Below are 8,340 nucleotides of genomic sequence, written 5' to 3'. Positions count from 1 at the left end.
ACCAAATGAAATGGTGGTGGAATCCATATAATACAACAAGTTTTGAGAGCCTACAGAGTACACAGTGTGGTAGATCGACAGTGAAAATTGTGTATTCGTGGGCTTAATTCTAAATGTTCACATCTATGCAAAATAGACCATTGAATATCGACTGTCATTGTAGAGTCAAAAAGTGAAGACTGAAACAACTGTGACTCAAATGAGGCTGGTGTTACTAAATAGATGATCCATCCTTAGGGGCTTTGGCAAATTCTGCCTACCCAGATGGATAATGTAGGTTCAATGAGCACTGGTTTACTCCCTTGGGCTCTCGGTTTGAACCTCTCAATTTTGAGAGGTTACAGACCCATAGGGAAGGATTGAGGACAGTCGTTTATGTACCATGCAACCCACTGGAAGAGTGGAGAACGCTGCCTTAGGAGCCAGGTGGATGTGTACGTCTCTTATCACCTTTGTCACATTGTAGTGAAATCATTTGTGTAGGTTTCTGTCTCCCCCTAGTAGGTTTAAAACTCCTTAAGGGCTAAGACTGTGTCTTATTTATTCTGTATCCTCCACCCTCGGCACTGAGAACTAGGCTTGACATTTCTCTCAATAAATGCTTGTTGCATAAATGAATAAACAACTTATGGAATATCTCACAATCATTAGGAAATACACAAAGCAATATACCTTAATCAAGTTGGTTTTTACTGTATAGGTGTGTGCAAAATATTTGAATGCGTGTAGTTCCAGTTAGGAGCCCAAAATTAGCTCAAGCACTAAAGAAAATAAAAGGGAAAATGCGCAGAAAGAATGAAACACGAATTGGCTTTCTAAAATTTATACCTAACGTGTAAGCAACAAGACACGTTTTCATTGCTATATTTATACGATGGCCAGATGTTAGATGAAATTTAGCTCAATAACTATTTCAGCAAGATAAGTATTTTAACAAGCATGGGAAGCTAGTGAATAAATGTCAGCCTGATTTTATAGTTATCCTGCTGGAAAATGTCCAAAACAATATGTCACCTGAATTAAATCTTACTACTTTCTAGTTTTTTTCTAGCTCTTCCTTGGGTTTAAGGAAGACATAAAATACCCTAAAACGGCCAGGTTGAGTTCTGCTACCTCCACATATTCAGAAGTCTCTGAGAAACCATGACCATGATGTTCGCAACCTTTGTGCATAGCACAATGACAGCACATAGCTAGTGCTCAATAAATGCAAGATGGTTGGGTGGATGGATGATGGATGCATGGATGGATGGAAGAAACTCTCCAGTCTGGAAGAAATAAGTTAATCTGTGAACAGATGGAGATCATAGCCTGTATTCCTTCTTCCCTTATAAAAGTATTGGCCAAGGATCAGAATGCTAGAGGAGGAATGTGTAGATTAGAATAATTACCAATTATGAGTATATATGGGGTTTTAGAATTTATAAATATTAGTCTTAATCAGTTAATTTTCAAAGCTCATTGTGGGGCATGCATTGCTATCATTCTCATTTCCAAAGATGAGGAAAGCAAGTGTCAAAGAGATTAAGTAAATTATCCAGAATTATACCTAGTGCGAAAGCAAAAACTGGAAACCACATACCAATTAATCCCAATCCCTTATGTTATTTCCCTAAATCACACAAAGTTCTCCCATTCATCCATCAGCCTAATTTCCCATCAGCCACGTTTCCTTAAGTGGCAAGAAATATATTCTATCCATACTAAGGGAAATCTTTATATACAACACCAACAAAGGGCAATAAATTAAGTACTACAGATCAGGAGTAGGTATTTTAAAACTTAGAAAAGATCCCAAGTAAGAGAATAGGGTTGAATGCTACAATGGGTTTACTTTAGGATACTTTGGATAATTTAGGAAATTTTTAATTGACTTTTCTTTAGGAAAACATTATAAAGACCACTATTGGAGATAATTTTCATTTGGTCTATAAGAGAGAGTTGAAGATTAATTGCAAAGGTACTGATAAGGTTTTCCACATTTCAGTAATAATAATAACTTTAGCCCTCAATTATTCAACATGCACTGTGCACCAGACATATACTTTACACGGTATAAAGAAACCTTATGAAGTAGATACTGCTATTTATTCCCATTTTACAGGTGAGAAAACTAAGGTCTAAGACGAGTAAGTAAATAGTTCAGAGTCAGCTACTAAGTGGGAGAAGTGAGATTTGAACCCAGGCAGTCTGTCCACAGACTCTACTCTTAGCCACTGTCCTGTGTTGTCTCTTACCTGGGGTGCTTTAGTTCCCCAGTCATTCCAATGTTCATATCTGCTTTTTCCAAGCCTTTGATTCTTTCATACCTGATACAGATTGCAGCATGTTTGAACCTCTCTGTTGTTCACGACTTGACCTCTGGTTATCATTTTGACCACCTCCAAAGGAAGATTTAAACTCTCAAGTGCAAATGCCACAAAGATAAATCAGCTAAACTTAAAGTATTTTTGAAAGGGACTTTGAATGGCCAAGAAAACACTTTCTTTTCTTGAGCAGGGTTACGGCAGAAACTTGTTACACAATATACCTTCCACTTTTTAACTCAAATTCTTAGCTGGTCTTTAAGTTACCTAATTTGACAATTTCTCTCTGCCCTACATTGAGACAAGTAATATGTATTTTAATTCTTCTTTACCTATTAATCACCCAATCAATATATATGCTTAAGTACCTATTTTATTCAAGGTTCTATAGAAAATTTCAATAAATTACATTTATTTATTAATTTTATTTAAATAAAATAAAATTTTAATAAGGGAAGCAATAAAACGGTGTTTGGCAATAAATTGAACTAGTGTATGATAACTTATCCTAGATCAGCCTATAAAGTTGACAGAATGTATTTGTAAAAAAATAAAATAAAGGTGGGAATTCCCTGGCAGTCCAGTGGCTAGGACTCGGTGCTTTCACTGCTGGGGTGCCAGGTTCAATCCTTGGTTGGGGACCTAAGGTCCTGCAAACAAACAAATAAATGAATACATGTAATAATGAGTGGGCCAAGTACTAACATTGTTACAATGGCAACAGCTTTGGGAAATGATTGAATGGAATGATAGTTGCCAGTACTTACCTCCTTGTGTCCAAACTGTAGCTTCAGTCCACAAGTATTTTGACTCAGACTCTCAGAAGACAAAAATCTTTTAAAATACAGTATAGAGATGAACAGCCAATGACTGGGGAACTATTTGTTTAAATTTGGGGCTCCCAGAGGGGAAAGAAAAAAAAATGAAGAGGATGGATGAAGGAGGGGAGGCAGAAGTCCCTCGGTAACAGCAAAGTAAGAGGACAGGGGCTCCTAGCTTTCCTACTCCCACCCAATACAGGAGTTGCCAGGACAGCCTCTGCCCCTTTGCAGAGAAGAGTCCCTGTGCTGAGTTAGTGTGTTCTTATCATCCTATGTGGTAATCAGTGCCCCAGAGAGAACTGGGCTGTGCATTGTACAAACTTAAGCCTTCATCTCAATTTTAATTGTCCAAACCTCACACTAAAGGGAAATAGACTCTTCCCGTGGAATAAAAGGACTCACTGAATCTTGATTTTCAGCAACAAATGCCGGATGGAAGCAGGATCTCCCCCATCTCGTCAAGAAACCGTGCCTTTAAAATGTATTTCTTTCAAAAGGAAAAACGATGAGTCTCATCTTAGCACAGGGCTCTTGGAGACGATTCACCATATTAAAGCTACTCCAGGATTTCAGTGTCAAAACCTATCACAAAGGACGTAAGTTTGATCTTGCTGTTTCAAAAGCCGATCTTACGGAAATGGTGGCAGGCGAATAGAAGAAGGAGAACCGCTGGGATTTCTCTAGTGATCTGCAAGAAAGAGTTGAGAAAAACTGATACAGAGTATTCAGCTCTGTGGTGTTGGTACATTGTAGTTAAATCATTCATATTCTTTGAACTCTAATAAAAAATTCTCATCAAACAATGATGACATTTTCATCTCATCCAAGTTTAATCACAAGAGTATTGTAATTCTGATTTTCTTCACCTCAGTTCAAATTGAAAGTAATTGTCAGACGTCATTTTAATTCTAACCACTACATCCCTTCTTACATGTTCTCCCTTACATTATTATGGCCCATTTTGTTCTCTAAGAGGCATGACATTTTTTTTTCTATTATTCAAACAGTTTTAAAAGAGCTTTGTCACCCACCTACAAATAGGACATTTAAGGCTTATTTTAAAAAGAATTTGCGACAACAAATTAACATAAATGGAAAACTTTTCCTTGAAACACTGAGAGACACGAGGGGTAATAAATTCTGACTATTGAAATTCCTGAGGTTGGTAAAACACTTAACTGCCTGAATTGTTGTGTTTTTTAAAATAATTATTTATTTATTTATTTTTGGCTGTGTTGGGTCTTTGTTGTTGCGCGCGGGCTTTCTCTAGTTGCGGCGAGAGGGTTTCCTCATTGCGGTGGCTTCTCTTGTTGTGGAGCACGGGCTCTAGGTGCATGGGTTTCAGTAGTTGTGGCTCATGGGCTCTAGAGCACAGGCTCAGTAGTTGTGGTGCATGGGCTTAGTTGCTCCGCGGCATGTGGGATCTTCCCAGACCAGAGATCGAATCTGTGTCCCCTGCATTGGCAGGCGGATTCTTAACCACTGCTTGACAATGTCTGGAGGTATATTTGGTTGTGAAAACTGTTACATCTAATGAGTAGACACCAGGGATACTTCTAAACATCCTACAGTGCAAAGGACAGTCCTCCACACCCTAACAAAGAATTATATGGCTCAATTATCTCAATAGTGCTAAGATGGAGAAACCCTATAACTGGTCTACCTGTCTTCAGTCTTGTTTCCCTCCAAGCAAAAAGAATAACTTGCTTTTAAAAACTGAATCATATTTCAAGGTTATCTTTTAAAAATGAAATCATATCTTTTCATCTTTTAAAGGTTATCATCTAAATTAAATCATTATCTTTTAAAAGTTATCTTTTAAAAATGAAATTATATTTCTTTAGTAAAATCTGGGAGATACTGTTTATTTTTCTATCCAAATCCCACACACGTATTTCTTTGCAGTAAGACTCCTTTTGCTCCAGAGAAGGATGGGTCTTCAGTTCCAGGGAGTCAACCTTTATTAGGCTTACCCAGTCAGGGTAATGTAATTGCCTTCTTCAGTGACTGGTTTAGGAAAGGACCTGAGAACAATTGGTTTAACCCCATCTGAGAAAATATTCTCTACTCTTAAAAGGAGGCTGTGATAGATATATTTGCAAAGATAGACATAATAATACCATTCCTATTCCTGTGGACATTCACGGTATGACTTTGCTGTTCTTCCTGTCATGGGGTGAAATCTTTTTCTCATGCTTTGAATTTGAGCTGTTCCTATAACTTGCTTTACCAATAGAATGCAGCGGAGTGGTACTTGGGACTCTCGAGACTAGGCCTCGAGGTTCCTTGAGCTTCAACTCTCATTTCCTTGGGACATTTTCTGGAGACTGCCATGTAAAGCCCAGTCTAGTCAACTGGGAGCTGAAAGACCACTTGCAGCAGGAGGTCAGCTGTTCCCGCCATCCTGGCTGAGGCCCCAGACATGTAAGTGAGGTCAGCCTAGACTATCCACCTCCAGTTCAGCCACCAGTTGACTGACTACAAGTGAATGTGTGAGGCCAGGAGAGAGCAAGCAGCAGAGCTGCCCAGCTAAGCCCAGCCCAAATCCCTGACTCACGGTCATGAGCTCACGGTGACTGTTTTAGGACAAGCGTGATGTGGTTAGTTATGCAGTAATAAGTAACTGATGCAGAGACAGAAGGCGGAACATGGCCTTTCCCTTCTGTCTATCCTTCACATGCTATTGGAGGAAGAAGAAATATCCAGCTTTTGCAGCTACTCTGAGAGACATACCCAGCACACTGAGAAGGGCAGAATAGAAAGAAGAAAAGAGCCGGTCCCTCAAGATGTCACCGAGCTGCTTAATGACGACCCTACCTCTAGGCTTCTTGTTATGTGATACAACATAGTAAAACTCCCTTAATGTTTAGACTACTTTTATTTGATCATTCTCTTTCGTGCAGATAAAAGTGGCGTTCATTGGATTTCCTTTGTCTTGAGGATAGAACTGAAATCCATTCATGCCCTGGTCCCTGTTAATCCTCTGGCTTTTTTTTTTTTTTTTAAATGCTTGGCTTTTAATTAATTTATTTATTTATTTATTCATTTCTGGCTGTGTTGGGTCTTCATTTCTGCGCAAGGGCCTTCTCCAGTTGTGGCAAGCAGGGGCCACTCTTCATCGTGGTGCGCGGGCCTCACTATCGTGACCTCTCTTGCTGCGGAGCACGGGCTCCAGACACGCAGGCTCAGTAGTTGTGGCTCGCAGGCCCAGTCGCTCCGCGGCATGTAGGATCCTCCCAGACCAGGGCTCGAACCCGCGTCCCCTGCATTAGCAGGCAGACTCTCAACCACTGCGCCACCAGGGAAGCCCCAATCCTCTGGCTTTTTATCTCAGCACTGCCCACCTTGCCCCTCTCACTCCTCTGCTCAACACACTTACCTGGACCTTCTTTCAGCCCCTCAAATGAGCCATGTTCTCTCTATGTCTTGCTCAGGGCCTTCACATGGCCTTTTGTTCCGCCTGGAGCTCTCTATTCACCCAACCACCACAGTGCCATCACTCCACCTTTCACCTGAAAGTAGTGTAGTAGTTTTTCATAACCTCGTAGCTTCTCTCTCTGTAGGAAAGGTAACTTCTCCTCCTCTTGCCAGTGTTGCTCGGTGAGCTGTCAAGGTGATCTGGGAGTCTGACTCCTTCAAAAACTAACTTTCGGGCTTCCCTCGTGGCGCAGTGTTTGAGAGTCCGCCTGCCGATGCAGTGGATGCGGGTTCGTGCCCCGGTCCGGGAGGATCTCAAATGCCGCGGAGCGGCTGGGCCCGTGAGCCATGGCCGCTGAGCCTGCGCGTCCGGAGCCTGTGCTCCGCAACGGGAGAGGCCACGACAATGAGAGGCCCGCATACCAGTAAAAAAAAAAACGAAAAACTAACTTTCAATCCATCCTCCTCATTTTAGTTTTTCTAACTACCCCACTTTTGGAAGTTACTAGAAAGGGGACCCATTTCTAAGCTATGGATTCTGGGTAGTGAAGCTGGATTTCTGCTTTGGAACTTAGCTTTCAGTTCTCTCTGGTCCTTCATCACTCCCCATCTGCTTTCCAGTTTACAAAATTTTGCGGTTATTGCCTCCTTTTCTGTTCTTCTTATGCTTGGGGGCTTAATACTTTGATAAAAAAAAATAAAATCACTTTAGAATTGTTTCACGGGGATCTTTAACCTGCCATTTAATCTGCACAGAAATCCTCTACTCGCTTCTGCTCTCTGTTTAATGTTACTTCCTTGGAGACCCCCCACCACCTCGAGCCTACATGATGTCCCTCTGCTATGTCTCCCCTGTTACCGCTCTGTGCTCCTCCCATCAGACACGTGGACGGGCGTGTGGATGGGACCAAAACACAAATTTATTTTTGTCTCTTTCTGTCCCTTTAAATTTTTATTTAGTGGAGATATTCATCCCCCGTTCCTGGAAGCAAATCTGGCACATGCCCCTGATTTCCTGCTTACTTACATGAAAAAGACAGTCGTGTGAACACTTTAATTCACAAAACCAGATTCACTAACGTAGAAAGTGTCCTGCCCCAAATATGAAGCAGTCCCTCAATTTTTCTCCCCAGTTAGCAGTGCTTCCCCTCCCCTTTGCTAAGGTCTGTAGTTGGCAGCTGCCTGACTTCCAGAAAGGGGGTGCAACTAGCTTCTGCTCTGTCCTTCCCTGCTCCCCTCTTTCCCTTTGGATACTGGCTCATTCAGCTGTGGGCAGAGGGCGAAGTAAGCAAAGAGAGTTGCCAAATTTAACAAATAAAAAGACTTGTTAGGTAGCTTTGAGCTCTCTGAACCTGGCAAATGATTACTGCTGACTCTCTCATAGGTTGTGTTTTGGTTTTATTCTGTTCTGTTTTTTAATTCTTTGGGATTCCCATCCCTAGGAACTCCTCATCTGTAATTGAGCTCAAGGGGGTGTATTCCAGCTTCCAGGCCTGCAGTCAGCCCTCTGTCCTCGGCGCAGTAAGAATTAAGATGGTGCAGCCTGGCCCTTTCTCCCAGGGGAAATACTCGCTGTGCGGCATCAAAGCAGCTACCAGGTTTTCTGTCGGCCTCTAGATTGCCCAAGGAAATCTGGCACCCACGTGTCACCCAGACAGCAACCTGTAAATATTTATTGGCTGATGACCAAATGAATGAATGAACGAATTGGCCATTACTGGTTTTCTGCATTGGGCTGTTACACAACAAATTGTCACCAATTCTTTCCCCTCTCTCTACCCAGTAGAGGTACGAGT

The sequence above is a fragment of the Aethalodelphis obliquidens genome, unplaced genomic scaffold (genome assembly GCF_003676395.1).
Source record: "Aethalodelphis obliquidens isolate GAN/ISIS:26980383/991018 unplaced genomic scaffold, ASM367639v1 scaffold32, whole genome shotgun sequence".
Classification (NCBI taxonomy): Eukaryota; Metazoa; Chordata; class Mammalia; order Artiodactyla; family Delphinidae; genus Aethalodelphis; species Aethalodelphis obliquidens.
Note: the sequence above shows the minus strand (reverse complement) of the source record.